Source organism: Hemicordylus capensis, chromosome 11 (genome assembly GCF_027244095.1).
Source record: "Hemicordylus capensis ecotype Gifberg chromosome 11, rHemCap1.1.pri, whole genome shotgun sequence".
Lineage (NCBI taxonomy): Eukaryota > Metazoa > Chordata > Lepidosauria > Squamata > Cordylidae > Hemicordylus > Hemicordylus capensis.
The window spans coordinates 29334143-29357757 of record NC_069667.1 but is presented as its reverse complement, the minus strand read 5'-3'; the positions used below and the strand labels follow the sequence as shown (position 1 = coordinate 29357757).

Genomic DNA, 23615 nt, shown 5'->3' with positions numbered 1-23615 from the left:
CTGAGAATCCAGGGGACCCCCTGAGAATCCAGGGGACCCCCTGAGAATCCAGGGGACCCCCTGAGAATCCAGGGGACCCCCTGAGAATCCAGGGGACCCCCTGAGAATCCAGGGGACCCCCTGAGAATCCAGGGGACCCCCTGAGAATCCAGGGGACCCCCTGAGAATCCAGGGGACCCCCTGAGAATCCAGGGGACCCCCTGAGAATCTCTCCGAGATAGGTTCTGCACCACCATTCCCTACCGCTGGAATTGGAAAACCCATGATCCCAACACTCACTGCTCAACCATGCATGACAGATGGTTGAGCTGTGGATGCTGGGATCACAGGTTTTCCAATTCCAGTAGTAGGATATAGTGGAGTCAGTAGAATAGCAGCCATACCTGGTTCTTCTCTCCCATCACTGGAGCATTGTGGATGAAGGCCTTTGTGCAGTCCTCATTTACACCTCCAAAGATTCCAGACATTGATCTTTTCTTTTGAAGTTCAGGGGAAAGGTTTTTGACACACATGCATGTTTAAGTTACAGTATTTTTGGAGCACCATTTAGCATTACAACTTCAAACCTTGGCCAGAGAATGAACTACAAGGCATAGTCCTCCTGTCAGTTAATAAGTGAACACCCCACTACCCAAGAGGAAAGACCTAAGCAAGTAATTAAGTATTGTCACACCTGTCAGTGTGCTGATTATCTTAGCCAACAGCACACTCCACTGGATGACTGCATCTGTTGCAACTGCAACAACCTTCCTACTGCTTTACACAGGAATGCAAGTCCACTGGCAGATCTTCTAAGGGGACAGTGAAAACTTACCTCACTCCCACAGGGTTTGGTCCAGCTATGTACTTCTCTGAAGCTGCAGAATACTGCTGGGAAATCAAAATGGCATTGCACATTTCCATGTGCCTTTCGGAAGCAACACTATTTCTCACCCACTTTAGGAAAATCCAGGAGCAACATTATTTGAAAGTTCTTATATGACAACTTTTCCTTTGAGCACACTTCAAAAGATCTCCAACAGTAAAGCTCAGCAGCTTTGGAGTAAGTGGCTGACAAGGGGAAAGCTGAAATACAATGAGCTCTTTCCATTTCAAAAATCAGACTCCTCTGGCAGGGGAGATACTTTGCTATGGATTCCTAGAAGACACACAATCAAGCAGTGAGAGTTGAATTCCAGGGCACACCCTTGGCTGGGAAGCTCTCATTAGCATTCTGAAAGATACCCAAGGTGGAACCAGTGGATCAACTCCCATCTTCTAATTGAGAGATATGCTACCTTCCAGCACTCTCAGTCTGTCAGGAATTGCACCAGATACTTTAATAGAATCAGTAATGTTTTTTAAGACTCCAGAGTCCTGACATCTCCCTCTGGAAGCAGGAGGCTGAACTTTCTTCCTGCCCTACATATTTATAGAAACTCACCAGCCAAGGCTCTGACAGCAGACAAGGGAAATTGATCACCTGTTTAACAAGCAAGGATCCACTGTTAGGAAGCAGCTGAGGACCGTGAACATTTTGACAGGAGGCTCCGGAGCATGCCAGAGTGAAGATAACCATCTTGACTGCAAGTCAACCAACCACTCCTCCCTTGCCCCCACCCTAAAACAAAAACATTTCCCTCCCCAAGAATCCAGGGAGAGCCAATCAAGCAAGAGTCGGGAGACTGAGTGGATAGACAAGAACCTCAGAGCACACCGCTGCTGTCAGAGGCAGGTGAGGAGCAGTGAGACGGCAGGTAGGCTTTGACAACTGTCACGCCACCATGACTGGCTTGTCAGTCGCAGGAGGCCACACTAAGCAGCAGCAGCCACCGTAGTGGGAGGCAGAGGACACCAGTCAGAATAGAAACAGACTCAGTAGGACAGGTAAAGAGGGAGGAGGAGCAACAGTGACCGGGACCATGCTCCCAAATAAGGAAGAACAGTATCCAAGTGATGGTTGTAACATGTAGAGACAGAAGAGAGAAGAGAAATGAAGCATCAGATACATCAGCAAGAACACCAAAGGAAAGCCAATGAATAGACCGACAGAAGCAGTCAGCAGGAGCCAGTAGGGTAAATGAAGCCATTTCTAAAAAGGGTGGAAGAAGGCAAAGAAACAAATTCCAGGAACAATTCAAACCAACTAAAACCTTCAGATACACATCTTTATTACAGTCAAAGACCAGGAAGTTAAAGCCACATCTACTTTAAAAGCTTGGGTGAAGAAATGTGTCCAATGTCTTAAGTAGTTTGAGATGGGGAGGCTCTGATTTCTGCAGGGAATGGATTCCAGAGTCTCAGCGTAGCCCCAGACAAGGCCCATCCCTCAGTGGCAGCTGGTGCTTCCTCAGATGGGGGGTGGGATGCTAGGCAGGGCAGGTGATGGATAGAGTCACAGGTAGTCTCACTTGGTGGAAGACTAGATCCAGTGTGCCTCTTGGGGGCACACCCTCCCTCTTTATAAGCCCCAGGGGCACAGCGTCTCTCCTCTCACAGGAGACTCCAAGACAACACTGATGTAGTTAGTGGCTGGAGAGGCAGATTATCAGGTACTCAGGAAAGGAAGACCACAATGCTGACCAAGGCAGCAGAGCCAAGGCTGAGCAGTGTCCGTCTTCTGGCTGTCCCGGCTGGGCAAGAGGGGTGCGAGGCTGAAGGAAAGTGTCAGTCCATTTGAAGCAGGCAAAGTCAGAGTTCAAGTGTCAGGAGCGGAGACATCCAAGAGCAGGGGACAGGAATGGGAAGCAAGACATCCTGCAAGGTGCTTCTGCCAACAGTGCAGGCGAAGAGAAGCCTCAATACAGAGCCAGCTACAACACAGGCAAGGGGTTTTTGAGGGCGTCCACACTGGCCTGTGAGTCATCTCGGTCAGAGCTGGGTTCGTGACAAGATCCAAACGTCAAGCATGTCTGCCACCAGTCACAGAGGTTTCTTGTGTCCGAGAATCGTGTTGCACCTGAGGCTGAGGCTGTGGCTGCACCGATCGTTTCTGCCACTTCTGCAGCTGCTCCTCTGCAACTAAGAAGCAATGGACAGAGAGGGTACATCTGTCAGATGGCAATGAATACTTATCTCTTCTCAAGAGTGCCCCAAACCATTTAGATTGAGAAATAAAGTTTTTAAAAATGGATTCCTGTCCCCATAGGGCCCACAATCTAAACACTCAGGAGTTCCAAACCATGTCAATCATACCTACCATCGGGCACAGGGAAGATGCCCCTACTGATTGAGACCCTGGTACTGCTTCTTTCCACACCTTCAGAGCCTGCTCCTGCAAAACAGATGTCTACAATGCTCATGTCACAACAGTGAAGACCCAACACTACCTGTAGAAATCCTTACCATCACCACCAGCAGGGAGGAGCTTTCCAGCAGTCTAGCTGATCCTGCTGCTCCCAAGACTGGGATGCCATCACATCTTCTTTCTGCTCAGACTCAGAAAGCAAAGCATAGAGAGGCTTAGACAAAGACATGTGGCTTTACAGCTCCCAACTAGAAACCCAAGGGGTGGAGCATTGTGTTGTTCACACTGTTCTCTCAGCCTGATGCCACCTGTGGGCCTCCTGGATGTAGCACCAAAACAGAAATGCAATATCAGAAACATCGTCCATACTGTAGTGGAAAATCATATTAGCAGTCGCAAAGACAGCTGCAGAAACCCCACAATAAATTTGATACCATGAGGGGGAAAAGTAGAGCTTGCCCTTCTTAGGGGTAATGTATCTGGTCCAGCCATAAGCAGCGCTCCCTTTTTCTTCAGGGGGGGCCCACAAAGAAGGAGGCCCGTCATCCAGTGCCTCAGTTGGCCACCCAAGGCACTGCTGAGAAGCCCCTTCTGTTGCTGAGGCCATAACTAATTTAGTAGCCCAATTATGTGGTATGTCCACAGATAATTGTGAATAATGGTGTTCAATTTGCAGAGCAAGTCCTTTCCCAAAAGGTTTACAGAAGTGCTGTCACATTACAAACACATTTTCACATACAAGAGCTCAACCTACGCAGAGGCGGGTTGTGAGACTGTGAGGCACTATGGCCCTTTCTCACTGCATTGTAACATTCAGTCAAACATACTGTGCCAATATTTACTGGAGGATCAACAACATTTCCCTTTACAGAACAAGACACAGACAACCAACAAGAAGCCAGTTCCAAAAGTGCTCAGCTGAGTTAACATGTTGGGGCCCTGGGAGTTTTCATCACGGCTGGCCACTGCGCCAAGGCCCCATGGCTGATGGACATCATGGGCACTCCTTTTCCTCTCCTTTGTTTCCCGTGAACTGGCTGGTCACAATAATGGCAACCGTTTGAGCTCATGGCTGGTTAGCCTGGGGACAGAACTTTGCCTTCGCCGCCTCACTCCGTTCTTGGCCTGCTTCTTTGTCCGACTGAAGTTCCTCTCAAGCTGCATGGATGTGCCCCCTGCTGTAAGCTGCGAGCTGGTGCTCACCACTACCCCAGTTGTTCTGACTGGCTGAGTTTTTTCTTGGTATGCGCTGGTATCCAATTACAGAGCTGGGCTCCCGGATCCAAAGAGAGGGGCCGGAGCAGTTTTTTCACTAAGAAAGAGTGTCTCGCTTTGGAAGACACAGATTTTTCTTTGAGGAAAAAGATGAGCTTGGAGCCATATTCTTCAGAGGGAGTCTTCAAAGTCAAAGAGGGGGAGACCCAGCATGAGGGTCAAGGCAGATGGCAGCAGGGTGGCCTTATGCTTCACTCCTGGCTGAGGGAGTCCAAGGGGCTGGCTGAACAGGCTGAAGTTGCAGGTTAGGATTTATTGGTTTGTGGTGTTGGTGGTGAGGACAACGTGCCACCCATCCAACAAATCTGGCGGGGAGAGGCAAACCTTTGCTACCAATTCCCTGGCCAGCTGCAGCCCCATGACAGAAGGAAAAGAGTGCACCAGCGTGGGCAAAGAGGGCAGGGCCTGTGCAGAGAGAAGCAGAGTCACCAAGAGCTGTGGCGTAGCAAGTGCGGTTGCCATCCTGATCACCCCCTTCACCGCTGCCCGCCTCCTCATCCAACAGGTACCAGACATCCATTTGTCTTGGGCGATTCAGGTGCAACAGCATCTTAGGATCAAAGCTTCCAGTGCTAGGAAACTAAATCATCTGGCTCCACTTCTGCATGTACTGGGTAGATCAAGTGCCATAGCATTGACACACAAATCCAACTGGAGAGTCTGTCCCTGGACACTTTGATTTCCACCTATCGTCACTCTGTGGTGTTCCCCAAGACTGACAAGTAGGCCGAGGCTCCATGCAGCCCACCAGCCGGAAACAACCAGACACTTAGCCTATCAGCTGGCAGATCGGGCTGTGATGGTGTGAAGTGTCCCTCAACCCAGAAACACAAGTGATAATTTGTGTTTGGCATCAGTGGCCATTCAGAGAACTAGTTCACCATCTCACTCGATACAGCAGCATACTAACTGTGTGCAAAAGGCATAACCCAAAAATGGTTGTTACATTCATAACAGCACTTACATTTATTGCCAACTATCGACATGCACAGGCCTGGACCAGCCAGAACCTGGTTTTCCTTCATCATGGACCACACGAATTCTTCCTATCACTTCCAAGGCTGCCCTGCAGAACTGACAGGCAAATGGAGACAGATGAGCCTAGTATGCCCATGCTGCAAGAGCAAGCGCCAAGTATTACAAAGAAGAACAAGACATACCACCAGGAGCTGACTGCCAGAGAGAGTGCTGCTGAGGGAGGCACCGTGGTCTTGCTTCTTTCAACCCCTTCAAAGCCTGCTCCTGCAAAAGAGACCAAGGTTACGTCCATGGTATGTGTGCCACAAGAGAGAGATCTAAACACTTCCAGTCAAAATACATATTACCCGTGGCAGGGAGGAGCAGAGCTGGTTTCTGGCATTCTAGATGATCGTGCTGCTGCCAGGGCTGGGCCTGTGCCAGTTCTTCTCTCTGCCCCTTCCAGGACACAAATAGAGGCTGTTGTGTCCATCATGGATGCTGCACAAACCAAATTCAGGACACTGTCAGTAAAAGTCTCTACCACAAGCTGCATCATGAGCATTTCACTTTATTGGCTGGGCAGTGGGTTTGTTTATTGGGGCTTTGGGTTAGTTGGTTTATTGGGGCTTCAGGTTTATAGGTTGTGGTGGTTTATTTGGGAGGCTTCAGGTTTATAAGTTGGTTTATTGGTTGTGGTGGTTTATTTGGGAGGCTTCAGGTTTATAAGTTGGTTTATTGGGGTTTTAGGTTTGATTATAGTGGCTTGGGTCTCTTGGTTGAATTATTTATTGGGTGTATTGGTTGTGGCAGTTTCTTGGGGCATGTTGGAGCATTTCCTTGTAACCTTCCATGGATACTTACATCAACAAGTGCAGCATATCCAATCTCTTCAATACATACAATGCAGCGAGTTGAAGACATTCATGGCAGCATTCTAGAGCCAGGTGCTGCTCCCGAGAGCGGACTGCGCTACTGCTTCTTTGCTCACCATCGAAGGCTGCTCCTGCCAAAGAGATGGAGGTTACAGCTATGAAACACATGCAGACTTAACAGGCATAAACCGTGCTGGGGCACAAGTAACCACTTGCACACTAAAGACGACTGGGACCAAGAATGGCCACTCCCCTTTTGAATTACCAAAATGCCAGCAGTTACTCACATCTGCCTATAGTGCTCATCTGAACACCAGTTCTGGCAAGGCTGGAGGGGCTGGTGCACCACACAGAGAGGCAACAGTATGGCCTGAGGGTTGGGGCGGTAATAGCTAACTTGGTTATGGAACTCTGCTTATGGGGGTTACTGGAGAGCCAGGGTGGTATAGTGGTTAGGGTTGTTGTGAGGAGAAACTTAAGTATGCAGTACACTGTTCTGGGCTCCTTGGAGGAAGAGCAGGATATGAAATGTAAAAATGAAATGAAAAATACTGGCCCTTGCCTACCCACAGGGCCATAGACAAGGAAAGGCTTTTAGTGCCGCTAAGCTATCTTCTCCCTAATCCACAACAGAGAATCGGCTTTCTTCACCCACTGCCAGAAGTTGACCTGGCTCTCAAGATCAGGACGCACACACACACCCCTTACCTCTCTGCAGAACAGCACAGGAGGCCATCCTTGTCCTCCCAGGTTCTCATGGAGGGAACTTCCAGTCTTTCAAGGCAAAATACTACAGCCACCTATGGAGGGAGAAGCACTTTGTCCCTTTGGGTCATTTGAGCTTCTCTGCAGGAGGAATAAAGGCTCCTGATCTGGTTTTTGGCAGCAGCACTCTAAGTGAAGGCAAGTCTGGGACATAAATTACAAACTGAAAAGTGGGGAGCCTTTAAAAGCTACACAGGAAGGCACCTGCAGTACAGTTGTTATTATTATTAGATTTCTATACCGCCCTTCCAAAAATGGCTCAGGGCGGTTTACACAGAGAAACAACAAACAAATAAGATGGAACCCTGTCCCCAAAGGGCTCACATTCTAAAAAGAAACATAAGATAGACCCCAGCTACAGTCACTGGAAGTACTGTGCTGGGGGTGGATAGGGCCAGTTACTCTCCCCCTGCTAAATAAAGAGAATCACCACGGTAAAAGGTGCCTCTTTGCCCAGTTAGCAGGGGTCAGTTTTCCTTCCCTGCATCCCAACAGACATTTATTCCAATGCTTGTATAGGCAAAGAAGGACAGTTGTCCTCTGCAGAACTCACTCATGAGACCCCCATCTCTGCTGCAAGCCTTGGGGCCATCTGAAGGATCCCAAGTGGGCACCACTTGGAAAAGCAGAACACTTGGCTACCAGCCTAGGGCCCCATCCCCAGAACTCCCTGAAAAGAGATAAGCTTTTTTGAACTGGGTAACTCCCGATTCTAACCTGACATACAAAGTGAAGGCCTATGAGCATGTAGACTGTGCTTTAGTACACAGTACAGTTGAGAGCTTTTTAGTGTTGGGACTTTTTAGTGCAGGGTTACAGCCCTACGTTCTGACCTGGGCCAATAAGGATGTAACATGGGGGAGCACGAGAAAGTCCTGGTTTGTTCTAGCTTTAAGTACTAGATTCAAGAGATCAGCAGTATGACCACCAACACCCCTTCAATGGAAAATGCTACAAAGGGAGCAACAAATCAGTGTTAGCTGCTGATTTGGGGGGCAAACTAGAAAGATTGTCCTCTTGCTAGATCAGAGTCCTACATTTGAGACATGCAGTGACTGGCCCAGGGTAGCTTAGTAAATCCCATGCCTGAATTGGTATATTGGCCCAGTGCTGTACAGTTCTCAAGATATTGTGCCACGCTGGTCCAGCATCCACAAACTCCTGAAAGCAAAGACAAGGCAGAGCTTCATTAAGCACCCAGAAAACTGAGCCAGATGTTTTAACCCAATTACCCAGCCTTTCAGAATTTAGGACAGGCACCAATCCCCAGAGCAATACACAGACATCCACACCTTTGTGGCTTTTGCAGTGAACACTGCACTGCTTCATGGCCAAGCTCTGGTGCTACCAGGCTGCCAGTGGATTTTGACTCTCACAAACTGGGATGGGAGAAGAGTTGTCCTGCACCTTGTCCCTTGATGTTAGGAAGCAGCAGAGACAACCAGAGGAGTAGCAGACTGCAGCATTTCTGAGCTTAGACTGACAGGCTGGTGAACACACACACGCACCTACTGCAAACCAGCTTCAGCTGCACTGCCCTCCCTCCCTCTGAGGCCAAGACTTTTGTCTGCCTTACAGCAACAGGTTCTGTAAGGTTCTGTAATTGAGCACCCAGTCAATGTAGGAGGACTAAGTCATTCCACTCGAAAGAGTGTTGGGAGCATGGTATGAAAATGCACTACTGGTCTCAGGCATCCCAAGTTCACAAGACAGGATAAAGAGAGCTATGCAGACCTGGCTATCCTGTCCTTCCTCTAGGCAGTCCACAATCCTCACAAGATCCCTGTTAAGTGGGCTGTGCAGGAGCCACTGGCCCAGGTTAACCCAGTGAGTGTCATGGCTGAAGGGGTCTCCCCACTCCTACGCCACCATCAAGCAGCTGCCTCAATCCCATCCATTAACTGGTTAAAGTTAAGCCAAGAACACAAGCCAACACCACCAAGCAGCTCTTTGGAAAAAGCCACTGAAAAAAACAGAGGAAAGGAAGGAGCACATAACTATGTTTGCCAACAGAAGCAAACCCAAGAGGGCCAAACGGCACTGACCACCCGAGCCACACCACCACACTTGCAAACACACCCAGACGGGAGCTGCACTGGGCTCCTCCCCACTTCCCCATCCCATCTCCAGCTGAACGCTTCTTGCTAGAGGCCCTCTGCAGCTTAAAGCCACAGTCACCTATTCTGCAGCTGGAGTGACATCCAGACTATGAGACTCTATAGGACTACTCAAGAACAGCAGTCTGGGGGTGTAGCTAGACACTGGGCAAGATGGCTGCTTAGCCCAAAAGCTCTTTCCCATGCCAGGATTTATATAAGAACTCAGCAGGCCCAACTGTTAGCAGCAATACTAAAACAGAACAAGCTGTGTGATAAACAAGTCACATGGTTACTAAAATGGAACCGAAACGTTTACGTTGAAAGCAAAACAGCAGCAGCAGCAAAGAGCCTGCCAAGCAGCATGATGGCCTCCAAAATGGCAACAGCGGGAAAATCACAATTGAACAAGGATACAGCTGCTAACAATGCTGTGCAAGATCCTGACTTAGCAATCCTTGGGGCAATGCGGAAAAAAAGCTATCAGCACTGTGGGCCATGCACTGAAACCCTTAGAAGACTAATGCATCAGGAAAAGGATCACCAGTTTAGCTACGTGAGCCAGTGATGCATCTATAAAATTAAGGGGGATAACTCCCAGCAGTGGGTGGGAATGGAAACATCTCCTGAACAGACAATGCTGCCATCAGAATGGCAAAGAGTTATAAGGCAATCTATCAGTCCTTAGCTCAAAGGCACAACGTGTATGGGGGAAATGGCTTAACAACCCAGTGCCACCGTGACCACCTCTACCGCACAGCATCTTCTGATCCCTCAAAACAGATCAATTTAAAGGGGGGGGGGGAATGAGAACTCTACATAGCTAAGGACAAAGGTGAACAGACTCATTCACAGCTGAAAAATAATGCAGGTGAGGTTAACTGAAACCAATTCAGTTTATGTCCAATCAATCTGTAGGATCACAAGCACTCAGGCATCCGATTTTACAGATCACACAAAACCAAGAAGATGATCGCTAGTATTTATGGTTTACTTAAATACTCCTTTAATTGGGCTGAAAGCTGTAAAGGAATTAGACTTAAGACAAGTTATCCTTGTTGGTCTCTGGTCCAACATTGACCATGCAAATCAACCTCTGCCACAGTGACAGAAAATACTTTAACATTAACTCATCGTTGGCATTTGCCACTTTGCAGCTCAGTAGAATATACCAATACTGGGATACAACTTACAGCCAGATCCCCAACTAGCTTTACTAGGGGTACAGTCAGAAGATGATGCAGTTAATTATGAAGTCTTCTTGGCCTATAGTTCAACACTGGCCAGAACAGAAGAGCCCTATCACTGGAAAGATCCAGTATTGCCCTCCACAGAGCAACAGTACATATGTCTGGGATATTGCACTGACATACAAGTTAATAAAGCTTCAACTTTCTCGAGGGCCTTCCACCTCAGATTATTGCATTAGCCACTGGTATCCTCTTGCAACATATAGAATCATGCATATGTCCTTCATGGTTCTACTAGACATTTCACATTTTGGAAAGCTGAAATAGGCATATTTTGGAGCAGGAAAGGCCTGATTTCTCTGGCTTCTGGGAGAACTCAAAGCAAGTGGAGGCAAACCTGGACATCAGACTCATTTCTCTGCTGATTCTTGGGCTGAAGTGATCAGATCCTCTACTTCACACAACCCTTGCAGCTAAACCCAAGAGTGAAACTCCTGGCTTCCTAACAGCAAGTCTCCCTGTTGGCTGAAGCTAATGAGCAGGCACCTGGAATTGACCCTTCAAGAGCAAGTGCCAGCTCCAAGTGGGAGCCCTGTGAGCACAGGCAGAGGGGAGATAGTTCTCCGAGGCACTTTTTCCTTGACAAGCACAGAGGACTTCAGTAATGTCCTGCACAAGCAAAACAAATCCTTACATGCTCTCTCAACCAACATTAGGCAAAGAAGCAAGGCAGCTGAGATCACAGACTATTGGACCAGTTCAGGGCTGGTGTGAAGTGAGCCCATGGCTCTTCAATTCAGCCATACTCCTGAGAAGACATCACAGCCGGCCTCCCCTTCTCCTGCACAGGCCCATCAGGAAAGATACCCCAAGGACCCAAGCAAGCTCTTTGCCTTTAGACTGGAGATCTACCCTGATGTGTTAAGACAAGATTTGGCCAATCTGGACCAGAGACTGAGGTGGGGAAGCTGCCCGCTCCATTCCTACAAGTCACTGTGACTGAAGATGGAAGGTCGGCTTCCCTTTCAGAATCGATGGCCCTGCAGCAACACTCAGCCAGCCCACCAGGTACAACAAGCCTTTCCCCCTTACTGTAGGAGGAGATTTACTCCGACTATGGGGAACGGGAAGGGAGCTGGCAGGCTAACATGTTCTTCTCTTGACTTAGCTGGCAGGCCCGCTCTTGCTGATCCTGGGGCGTCTTCTCATGGCTAGACCCAGGTAGGGCTGCCCTACTGGCATAGAGCCAGTCATGAGAATGACCTTTGTGGCTGGACTAAAGAGTGGGGGGAACTGAAGAAACACCAGTGCTTCAGTTTTACTTGTTAGAACTTCTAGGATAGAAGCTTTAAATACTAAACTCAGTCAGAGAAGTTTAGTGTTGGAGCTTCTAAGTAGGCAACAATGTTCTACTCCAGTATCATGCCATGTCCAATAAAGACATTTTACTAGGCAGGAACAGGGGGAGTGCTAGTCAACTTAAAACCAGCAACCCCTTCAACAGGGTGGAGGAACCAGATAAAGCAGAGACTCAATAGGATCAGCCCTTTTAAAAGTAACTTAGAAATATAATTACCTTGCAGGATCAATGAAGAGATCTTGTGTTCTCTGTCTTGCAATAAAAGCCAGCTAGTCAGCTGCTTCAGAAGAATCCTCAAGCCAGACTCCAACCCTCCCTGAGCTGGCTCAGGCACACCACTGACCACCACAAGCTCTGTGGCAGAACTGCTGAAGTTGTGATGCACCACTGTGAATGGAGAGCTTATGTACTCATTGAAAGGCCCGCCCCTTCCTCAGTTTAGCCCTACTCCCGAGGAGGCCTCAGCAGACAGGAAGGGGCGGGGCTATGACTCTTTATAAGCCCTCAGTCAGTTCACAGGCTCCCTTTGCTGCTCCAGCAACTCCACTGGAGTAGACCTGTTAGGAGGAAAGCTGGTCTTGACCAACCAGGTAAGGTCTCTGTGTTTGCTCTAATCTGTTGTGTCGATCCTTTTGCTGCCAGGGCTGATGGGGAAGGAAGAGGGAGCAGAAGCCCTGCTGAGTGTGTGGAGTCCCAGGGCTCTTCTGAGGGGCAGTATTGGGGATCTAGTATCTAAGTAAGGGGTGGACTTACCTTTTAATAGGTTTCCAGATGCAGTCTGCTGCCAGTCAATGGAATAGTCTGCTGTATGTGTCGGAATTAATTTCGAAGAGATGGAATTGGTTTAAAAGTTAGATGTATTATCTGAAGTGGGTAATTCAGAGGACTGTAAATTATGATAAAAATTTTCAAACTTTCTGGAGATGTCTACGGAGCAAACCATTCATTTGGCATGGTTTGTAGATGGAATCAATCTGATGGCTTTGGACTGCCTTTTCTTGCTTATGCACTTAGCTAGAACGTTGCTTGCTTTAGCACCTCTTTCATAATTTGCCAGAGAAAGAGTAGCTGTTTTCTAATAGAGTGTGATTCTAATAGGAGGTTCGGCTTTATTTCTTTATGTTCAGCATATATGTTTTTGCTTGGTTTATTATTATAATATTCTTATTTTTTACAGTTCTGGAGCCTGGAAGTGTATGCAGCTGGTTAATCCCCTTTCCATGAAATATTGCTTTAAATGCTTCCCAAATTGTGGCTGGGCTGAATCAACAATCCGAGTTAAATTAAAAGTCAATCTTCCAATGTTTTGCATATATCTTTATTGTATAATAAATAAGTTTTCAACCAAGAAATTGGGTTATTAGAACTTTCAAAACTTAATGAGCATATTATCCAATTGAGATCTATCCAAATGTTATCACTAATAGCATCTTGAATATCATTCTGTAGGGAACTGGAGATGAGAACATAATCAATCCTAGAACAAGTTTCATGTCTGGCAGACAAGAATGTGTAATCCCCTTCCCCTGGGTGTAACAACTGCCAAGGAACTACCAAATTAGCTTCCTTATAGAGATATGCTATAGGGAACTTAGAAGTAGAAATATTGGGAGTATACTTGGAGGCTGACCTATCCAAAGCAGGGTTTATGGTTACGTTAAAATCACACCCATTTATCCAATCTTGAATCTTAATACTTTGAAGTTTTTAAAAGAGATTTTCAGTGACAGAGTATTTGGGGCATATATGGAACACAGTAACAAGGGTTTATCCAAAAATGTGCCCTCAATATATACAAACGGACCAAAAGAATCTTTATAGTCTTTCAAGGGTGTAAATCAGCAATTTGGGGAAAACAATGTGGCAGTTCCTTTGGACTTCGAGCTTCCAGCTGCTATCCCTGATGAGGATAATTAAACTAAACAATGTTGTTGTTCCTCTTTTAGTACGTGTTTCTTGAAGAAAAATTATATCTGTCCTTTGTTTTAAACACCTTAGAATGTTTGATAAGAAACTAAGCCATTACAATTAACTGAAAAAATATTTAAATCACCCATCTTTAAAGGACAGATTACCCATGTCAACAACTGCAAGTGCTATAACCAATTGGACTAATGTTATATCATAGGCCTTGAGTCGAAATACATCATCTTTGGCAGAAACTGTTAGCATTGAAATACATTCATAACTAAACCCAGGAACTATCCTTCCCTCCCCATCCTCCAAATCACCACCAAAAAGGTGAGAGAGAAAAGTAACCAGGTTAAACCAACTAAGACAATGTTAAACAGAATTCTACAAAAGAGTGAGGAGAACCAAAACCAATGTTCCCTCTCTCCCAGAACTAGGGAGTAAGTGAATCCAGTTACAAATGTGAAGAAAGCATGAAAGAGCTACTAAATGTTTACGTTCAGGGCTCTCCCCCCCTCTCCCGCTCCCATCCAGATATCTTACTAAGCATATTACATGCTTATAAAGTGGGGTGGGGGAATATAATGTGCCAAAGCATAGGAATTAGTTCTTTAATCCTTACTAGACTCCTTTATATCCTTATTAAACTCTTCCTTTAGCAGTGTCCTTTATCCGGAGAGCAATAACAATTAGAGCAATGGGTTGAAATTAGAAATTCTTTTCATATTCAGCCCCAATCTCCTACTCGCCCTCCTTGTGCCATTCAAGATAAAAGTTCAGTACCAAGGCAAATTATTATCTTATTTGCCTAAAAAGAAGTAATCAAGAGTAAGATTAGACAATAAGGCCAACTAACATTTCACTCAAGTTTCCCAAAGTGAAACATCAGGATTGGTGACTTCTGGGGCTGTCACTTCTTCCAACTAGAGACGCTTTGCTTTGCCAAGAAACTTTGCAGGCTTGAGAGTTGTTTGGTGAGAGACCCAGGGTACAAATGGCACTTCACATCTTTAGCTTCAAGGGGAGTCCAACAAGAGATACACAGAGGCAACAAAAAGTATTTAGTGAGTAAAGAGCTGGTGGGGTTTTCACTTCTTCCATTTAGAAATGCTTTGCACATAAGTTCTAGGTTCTTGAGATTTCTTGGGCAAAAGGCCCAGGATGGAAAGAAGGTTTTTCTCTTGTGTGTCAGCAGCACAGAAGGGGTTGCAGCACCACTTTTGCCAGCTGCCATGTTCCTAAGCGTAGCTGCAGGCTGCATCCTGGTTCAAAAAGCCCTTCCTTGAAGCGTGTGGTTCACAGTGACATTCCTCCTCACAAGGCCACAACTGAGAGAGAGAGAGAGAGAGCCAGACTGGAGATGGGGGTCAGTTGTTTTGTGCTCTTAGCATGCTGTAGAAATGCTCATCTTCCTCCCTCCCTATTCTAGAGAACTGCTTGGTTGGGGCAGAAGGCAGCTATCTCCTTAAACGACCCCCATTCACCCCAGAAGAGCCACATTCCCAGCTGCTGCAACACCCCACCAGTCTGACGCTCCCTGCCTTTGCCACCACTTTGGAGAAGACAGATGTGGACAGACACACGTGTGCACACACCCTGCGGGGACTGTGCCCCACCCCATGTTTCCAGCTCTTCTCCTGCTTCCCCGTCTCAAGACCCAAAGGCGGCTGCCTGGAAGCTCTGAACTGCCAAAGCTCCTTCACTGTATTAGTCAAGATGACCAGGAAACTCTCTCAGGAGCCAGATTCTCTCTCTCGGCCAGTGTTGAAGTGGTGGGGATAGGACTGGTGGTCTGTCTGGCTTCCGGCCCACCCTCTCTGCCCAGGGCCAGCCCTGCACAGGCAAGCTTGTTCATCTCCCAGTAAGCTAAGCGCGCGCGCGGGGGGGGGGGGGGCGCGCACAGCGAACTTCACAACTAAGGTGCTGCAAAACAATTAATGGTAAGAGCAATTAAATGTTTTTAGTCTTTGACATGATTTCAATTGTTAACTGATTTAAGATTTTAAATGATTTTAATTGTAAACCACCCAGACTCAAGTTTTGGGTGGTACAGAAAAATTTCAAATAAATGTGCTGGGGGGGGGGGGGTCTTGCTGCAGCAGACTAAACAGCTGGTGTCACCTTGAAGACGAATTTCCTTTTAGCAGAAGCTTTCATGGACTTTTGGAAACCCCCTCAGCGGCAGGCAGAAGTCCTCATGGGAAGGACCAGGGAGCCCACGGACATTGAGAGCGCCTGGGGCCATGCCACACCCCACAGACTGACACACCTACAGCTCCTCTGTGGGGAGGAGGCTGGGCTGGGGCCCCAGAGAAGACAGACAGACAGACAGAGGGAGAGGAGCTGCGCAGAAGCAAGACCCTCTCCAGCGGGCCAACCCTTGGGAAACGGCACTGGCCTCGGCGCCCTGACCCTCCCCAGAGCAGCTCCATCCCCTCAGGGGAAGCCCTGGCCGGGCTCACACAGGCAGCCTCTCTGGGTCCACCTCCTGGGGGCCTTGGGTGGCCACCCCACTCCCACCCCCACCCTCTGATCCTCCTGCTGCTGCTGCTTAGAGCGAGGCCTCCCCACGGGCAGCCCCGGGGATCCTGACCCTGAGGCGACTTGCCCACCACCACCAGGCCGCCTTCTAGGGGCCGCCAGACCCGGGCAGGCAGCCCTCCCTCTCCTCCCCCCAGCCCCATTCCCTCTGGCCGAGGCCCACTGGCGAGCGAGGGGCAGCCGCAGGCAGGCGGGGCCCGGGGGCGCAGGAGACCCCTCCTCCACTCACCCGCCTGCGGGCTCCGCGGGGGCAAGGCCGGAGGGCGACGCGGGAGGCGGCCTCGGGGGGGGGCACCGTCTCGACCCGGCGCCAGGCCGCCTTCTCCAGCGGCAGCCGCGGCGCCATCCCGGCGGGCACCGAGGAGGTGGCCGAAGCGGAAGGAGAGGAAGCTCCGACCGACACGAGGCGCCCCGCCTCTCCCTAGACCGACAGGCCCTGGGGCGCTGGCTTCTGACGTCACCCGGCGACGGGGGGAAGGGGCGTGACCTTGGCGGCCATTGGCTCCTTCCTCCCCGATGGCGCGGAGCCGGTGACGTCAGGCCCTCGCCTCTCTCCGCCAACTCCTGGGCTCCGCCCCCACCATTGCCATTTTTCTTATGAATGGTTATTTCCTCCATTTCTATACCGCTCTTCCAAAAAAGGCTCAGGGCGGTATACACAGAGAAAGAATCAATAAATAAGATGGCCGCCTGTCCCCAAAGGGCTCACAATCTAAAAAAGAAACACAAGATAGACACCAGCGGCAACCACTGGAGGGATGCTGTGAGGGGGTGGAGAGGGCCAGTTGCTCTCCTCCTGCTCAATGAAGAGAATCACCAGTTAAAGCATGGTTCTCTGCCAAGCTAGCCGGGGATTTTTTGCCAGGAGGGGAGGGGAGCCTCTGCCTCCCTTGGGCCACATGACGAGGAGGGGGGGTGCGGGGCAGCGCCCAGACAAGGAGGCATTGGCTGTCTGGAGCAGGGATTCCCAACGCTGGGTCCTCAGACGTTATTGGACTTCAACTCCCACGATACCCAACCATAGGCCATTGGGGCTGGGGATTCTGGGCGTTGAAGTCCAAGAACACCGGGGAACCCAAGGTTGGGAATCGCTTTCCACAGCTGCCTCTTTATGGCAGGCGGGCTCCTTCTCCAGCCTCCCCAAATCTTCACTCCACACACACCCCCCCACACCCCTCTGGCCAAAGACAGTCCCCGATCTCGGGGCTAAGAGACTTTGCACAGCTGAAGGGCGCCCCGAGCCTGGGAAAACAGCAAAGGGCCCCCCGGTGTGTTCCCCGCCCCCATTCCGTGCAGCTTGGGAGGGAACAGGGTCCGTCCCCAGGAGGAGGAGGGTCCCCACGTGCAGCATGGATGTCTGTCGAGGTTTTGCCTAGTCGAGGCTACAAGAGTCTCGCTCGTGCACTCTCGCTGCTGAGCATGCGCAGGTGCTTTTGCAGGTGGCAGGCGGAGGAGCGGGTCCAGCCGTGAGCCAGAAAGCAACCCTGCCTGGACCCCCGAGCTGCGTGCACAGCCTACCTCCCCACGCTCTCCATGCAAGCGCAGCAGGCGCCGCGCAGTTCTCCCGAAGGGCTTTCCTTGGGTGAAGCCCCCACCCACCCCCTAACCACGGCTGCTGCTCTCCTCCTCCTCCGGGCTCCCTCCCCTGCTGGCTCCGCTTAGCATTTGAATGAAAGACTGCCTGGGGGGGGGGCCCTGCGAGAGAGATGCCCCTGCAGGGATGATGCGCAGCCCTAGACTAGCCCCGGCTTGGCCTGCAGGAGGGGGACCCAGCTTCAATGCCTGGAAGCTTCTCCCAGTAACTTGTGGGCCTGGGAGGGAGTCCTGCCTGAAACCTTGGAGAGCTGCTGCCGGTCAGAGCACAGTCCTGAGCCAGATAGCCCAAGGTCCCGACTCATCAGCACAAGGCAGCTTCCCCTGGCGCTTTCCTGCACCGTTTCCTTTCCCATCCCTTCCTGTGTGTTCCCTGCTGCCGGGAATCGCTCCCTCCACCTTGTTCTGTCTTTTTGGACTGTTGAATATTTCAGATTCAGGAGCAGGACTCCGGCTGCGACTGGCCTGCAACTCCCAGGATGCCCTGCCTGGGAATGCTGGGAGTTGTAGTTCAGGAACATCGGGGTGCTGGAGGCTGCCTCCCCCTGCTGGCTCTCTTTGCATGCTGAGCCTTATGCTGGCAGCACCGAGTGGGGCAATGGTTAGAGGCAAAGACACACACCCCGCTTCAAATCCCCACGAAGTCACACAGCTGGCTCTGGGCTCCCCGCTCTCTCTCTCAGCTGAGCCTGCCTTGCCAGGCTGTTCAAGATAAAAAGGGCAAGGAGGGGGGGACCAAGGATGAGGCCTCTCAAATGGTCTCCCACCTCAATGGGGGCAGCTTAAGTGAAGGAGAGCCGTTTAATTCCACCTTGCCCTGGTGCTGGAAGGCTTTCCTTCTTTCCTCTCCCACCTTCACAGCACGTGCTACACCCCATGACAGCCAGAAGTTCTCACACTGGGAGAAAACAGAAGCTGTTCTCTCACAGGTGCTTCCTAAGGCTGACATGTTGGTCTTGGACGTGCCAGAGAGTCTGTGGAAAGGCCCACCAGAAGAACCCCACACCTGCCCTTGGTCTGTGAGGCCCCCAATCAGGAGGGGGAGGATGGAGTGCTTGGAAGGAACCCACAGAGACGTTCCTCAGGGTGGGAAAGGGGAGGGCAGGGGGAGGGTGCTGCACTGAAGAGGGCTTGGTCGGTTCTCTGGCCCCCAAGGGAAGACCCTGCCCTAGAAATGCTCTAGAACAGGGATTCTCAAACTTGGGTCCTCAGATGTTTTTGGACTTCAACTCCCATAATCCCCAGCCCCAGTGGCCTTTGGTTGGGGATTATGGGAGTTGAAGTCCAAAAACATCTGAGGACCCAAGTTTGAGAATCCCTGATCTAGAAGCAGGGGTAAGCAGCGAGGTGGCCAAATTTGCAGCTGGTACCAAACTCTTTCGGGTAGTGAAATCCAACAACGGATTGTGAGGAGCTCCAAAAGGATCTCTCCACACTGGGTGAGTGGGTGACAAAGTGGCAAATGCACTTCAGTGTTGGCAAGTGTAAAGTGATACACATTGGGACAAAAAACCCCAAGGAGAAAGGACATGGTAGAACTGGAAAAGGTGCAGAAGAGGGCAACCATGATGACCAGGGGCCTAGAGCACCTTTCTTATGAGGCAAGGCTACAACACCTGGGGCTATTTAGTTTAGAAAAAAGACAACGGCGGAGAGACATGATAGAGGTCTATAAAATCAGGCATAGGGTGGAGAAAGAGGATGGAGAGAAATTCTTCTCCCTCTCACATCACACTAGAACCAGAGGTCATCCCAGGCAATTGGATAGGAACCACCTCTAGAACCAACAAACAAACACTTTTTCACACAACGCATCATCCACTTGTGGGATTCTCTGTCAAACAAAATGTCAGATATTGCTGTCCTTGGAGCAGCCCCCGTGGATTTACCACATGGATTTAAGGAAGAAGGCTCCCTTGTTTTGCATCTTGTCAGAATTGCTCTTCAACATCATAGGTTTGATCAGAAGTGTAGCAGCTACAACAAAAATTCTCCATACATTTAAAATACATTACAAAAGGAAGAACCCGGGTTCTACACAAAGGCTTTACAGAAATACTGAATGCACAGAACGCTCACATACAGAACAACAATTTAAAGGTAACAATAAATTAAACTGGCTATCAATAACGTGGAGCAAGAAAGCATCACAGTCCATGGCAAGCCGACCGCTCCTTCCACAGTGAATCTTTTCTTCAGACTTCATCTTTTTTCTTCCAGTTGCAGAAAGTTCTCCTCTTTCTTTGGAGGCTACAGGGGAGAGGTTACCAGCACTTCACCCTGACCATAGGACTTCAGCTCCTATGTCCCTACATCACTTATTGTAAGAGCAACTTTCAGCCTGTCAGCACAAGTCTCTTTTGAGAGGAAAATCATCCAGACAGAAGACTTTTAAATAGAGTCACCTTAACTGTATATCTAGCATCCTAATAAGGGAGTAAAAACATCTAAATAGGAGTTGATACATACCTCTTTGATATCAGCCACTTTTATACACTTTGGATTTCTTCAAATAACCTCCTAAGTAGGGATTTACCCACAATCCACATGGCCGTCTATGTAAATCAGTCTGCTAGGGGAAATTTTTCTGGTCTATAGATACATTGATTGATTGCTAGGGGAAAAGAAAATCAAAAGCATATCTAGACATAGGTTAATATATACCCCTCTGACAGTAGCCACTTTTATACATTTCCGATTTCTTGCAATATCCTCCTTGGCAGGGATTTATGCACCATCCACGTGGCACTGTATACAAGTCAACCTGCTGGGTAAAAAGAGAATATATAGGCATATTAACATTCTTTCATCATTTCAAATAATTCATGTTTCAAAATAAAACATTACCACAAATCTTTAACAAATGTGTTAAATGTTAGTTTCAAACATCACAATAATAGTTTTTTCAGATTCACTGAACAAATACTCACGCAAAGCAGCTAGGTCAGGAGATCTGCACCAAGAAAAAATTCCATTTTTCTCCAATCCAAGTTTAGAATCAGGGCTCAGAAAATCCACTAGTCTACCCATCTGTGTCAAGTGAAAAAGGATGCCTGACGGGTGAAAAAACCTGACGAGTAATGTACCAACAGAGTTCAATGAGAATGGCTGGTGAACAGAGCCAATGGTGGTTGTTTTTTTAACTCCTGTTTAGAATACTCAGTTTTTAGTTGTGAATGCTCTTTTTTCTTGTCTATTTTATCTTCTGTTTTATTGCATTTAGTAGTGAATTTTTTTTTTTTGCATTTATTAGTGGAGTGTGTGCATTTAGTGGTGGGGTTTTTTCCCATTTAGTAGTGGGCTTTGCGGGGGGTTGTTGCATTTAGTAGTGTTTTTTTTTAATTTAGTAGTGTGGGAGCTTGCATTTAATAGTGGGTTTTGTTGTTGTTTTGCATTTAGTAGGGGGTGGTTGTTGTTTTCATTTAAGAGAGGGCAAGCAGCCATGAATAGCATTTTGTTGAATATTTATTATTTCATTCATTCATTCATTCATTCATTCATTGGCTCAGGCTGGTTTACATTAAAATAAAAAAACACAAAATAAAACAATTAAAATCAAGAAACATTTAAAACAGATTAAATCTAATTAAAATTAAGATTAAAACAAGATATCATTAAAAGCCAGGCTGAAGAGATGGTTGTTTAAGGCTCTTGAATAGACAGGATACAAACAATTTAAACAAATGTATTCTTATTTTTTAGGCATGAACCCTTGAAGCCAGCACATATTATTCCAGGCTAACTTACCTCACAGGGTCAAGGACAAAATCAACTCTCGCTTGAAGCCTCTATTTGCAGCAGCCAGCCACTCGTTTTGAGACCAATCTGAAAAAAAACCCTAAAAGGGTAATGCAGTTTTGCTTGGCGTGGCTTGTCTCTTGTCGCCTCCACTGGTCTGTTTTTGAAATCCTTTGGGAAAGAACAAGTTACATAATTTATTTGAAGTGTGAGCAAATCCACATGATGTTAGAGTATGAGGCATTTATGAAGGATGACACCTTAGATTTCCTGAGTAATACATTTTCAGAGTTTCATTTTTCTATTCTCCTGTGACAATCGGTATGTAATAAATAAGTATGCTCAGTATTTGTATACATCTTTATATTTTGTATATGTTCTTCAGTTCTCTGATGAAGCCTCATCACGAAAGAGATTGAGACAGCTTGTCTTGTCCTCGCTCCTTCAGCTCTTTCATGAAATCTGCTGGAATAGAACAAGTCAAGTCATTTATATGAAGTGTGAGCAAAGCTTGGTGAATATACTTTTCACAGTTTCATTTTTACATTCTCTTGTAACAATCAGTGTGAAATAAATATGTATGCTCAGTATTTACACATATTTATATTCTGAATAAAATTGAAGAACTATCATGAGCAAAACTGAATAACTATGTTGAATACTTCAATTCTCGGACAATGCGCCTCCTCGTCACAAGATTGATCAGGTCAGCTTGTCTTGTCCTCTGTGTCCTCCTCATTCCTTGTGCTCTTTCTTGAATCCCACTGGAAGAGAAAAAGGCATGTCATTGATTATAAAGTGTGAGCAATACCACATTCTTCTGTTAGAATATGAGAAGTTCACTAAGGATGAAATCTTTGATTTCTTGGTAACTAGTTTCACAGCCGTTTCATCTCATCTTGCAAATATCAATGCATAATGAATACCCGCTGACATCCTGGCCAAATTACCCAATGCAACCCCTACTGAAATTGAGTCATCCTTTAGAGTAACCATTGAGGGGTAACTACTGAGAAACCTAGTCTGCTTTGTCAGCCATAACAACACCTATTTGGTATAGATTCTTCAGTGCTCTGCTGAAGAGCCTCATCATAGCAGGCATTAGTCTAGTTCCTGTTCGATTGTCTCTTACACCACCCTGGGAGTTCTATTTTTGACGGGGGTGGGATCCCTTTACCTTGGTCCAGCCCGTCTTTGATCCTGCCTCCCACACAGGCCTCTTGGGAGGAAAAAACATTCCAAAATCCCCACTCCGGCATGGAGGTCATTGCAAATGTGTGCCAACTCTGTTTCTTCTTTCCAAACATGGCACAAAGGGCTGCTGAGCATGCAGCACACATGAAGTGTGTCCTGTTAAAGGCAGTCGCCATCTTAGAGGATATCCAGCTTGACAAGGCTGTTGGGAGAATAAAGACGCCTGAAGCTTGTAACATACATGAAGCGTGTTTCATTCCAGGCAGCCACAGAATGAGAGATCATGCTGCCTTCCACAGGTGGTGAGAGAACAAAGCAGCCTGAAGTTTCTACTGATGGACCCTGGATTGACAGAGCATTCAGGGCGGTGGGGAACACAGCCCTTGCTTTGGCTATCTTGTGCATCGTCATCGGCTCTTTCAATTCCTTTGTGGCTTCTGTGTCGCTGCCAGTTGGATATTTGCTGCAGTTTTGTGTTGTGATGTGTTTGTCGTTTTGTATGTGCTCTTATTGGACATTTCTCAGTGGTGTGTTGTGAGCCGCCCAGAGGACTATTTGTTATGGGGTGGCTCACAAATAGTGTGTGATGATGATTATGATGTTGGGGACAAGAGAGAAGCCTGAAGCTTCTACGTAGCCCCTGGGTTGTGGTTTAGTTTGGCTTGCCCTGTGTGTCTGTGTCTTTGGCTCCTTCCACATCTTCTTGGCTTCTGTGATGTTGCCTCTGTCGATTGTTTCTTGAAATCTGTTGGAAAAGAGCAAATTGTGCCACTTATTCTGAAGTAGGGGCAATGTGGCATTTCTTAATCTTATGAGGATTTGGCCAAAGGATTGAGAGCCAGCATGATGTAGTGGTTAGAGTGCTGGACTAGGACCTTGGAAACCGGAGTTCAA

The 23615-nt window shown here is 47.9% G+C and overlaps 3 long non-coding RNA genes across 11 annotated transcripts; all 3 read right to left on the bottom strand.

Annotated features, from left to right (window-relative positions):
* Positions 1-2126: 2126 nt before the first annotated feature.
* LOC128335397 (uncharacterized) lies at positions 2127-12138 on the bottom strand. Of its 5 annotated transcripts, XR_008311601.1 has the most exons (9): positions 11961-12138; positions 7042-7133; positions 6323-6464; positions 5827-5959; positions 5662-5743; positions 5466-5575; positions 3325-3545; positions 3179-3253; positions 2127-3000 (listed from the first exon to the last, which is right to left on the bottom strand). It is a non-coding gene; the product is annotated as an uncharacterized LOC128335397 (long non-coding RNA). The 5 variants fall into 5 exon arrangements; XR_008311599.1 differs by lacking the exon at positions 7042-7133; XR_008311600.1 differs by lacking the exon at positions 7042-7133 and having other exon boundaries at positions 3325-3416.
* A 902-nt stretch (positions 12139-13040) lies between these two features.
* Positions 13041-19033, bottom strand: LOC128335396 (uncharacterized). The gene is made up of 2 exons (XR_008311598.1): positions 16426-19033; positions 13041-14983 (listed from the first exon to the last, which is right to left on the bottom strand). It is a non-coding gene; the product is annotated as an uncharacterized LOC128335396 (long non-coding RNA).
* A 411-nt stretch (positions 19034-19444) lies between these two features.
* LOC128335395 (uncharacterized) lies at positions 19445-23463 on the bottom strand. Of its 5 annotated transcripts, none has more exons than XR_008311594.1 (4): positions 22705-23463; positions 22190-22291; positions 20720-21992; positions 19445-20556 (listed from the first exon to the last, which is right to left on the bottom strand). It is a non-coding gene; the product is annotated as an uncharacterized LOC128335395 (long non-coding RNA). The 5 variants fall into 5 exon arrangements; XR_008311596.1 differs by having other exon boundaries at positions 19445-20553; XR_008311595.1 differs by having other exon boundaries at positions 19445-20859; positions 21537-21992.
* Between the last annotated feature and the right edge of the window lie 152 nt (positions 23464-23615).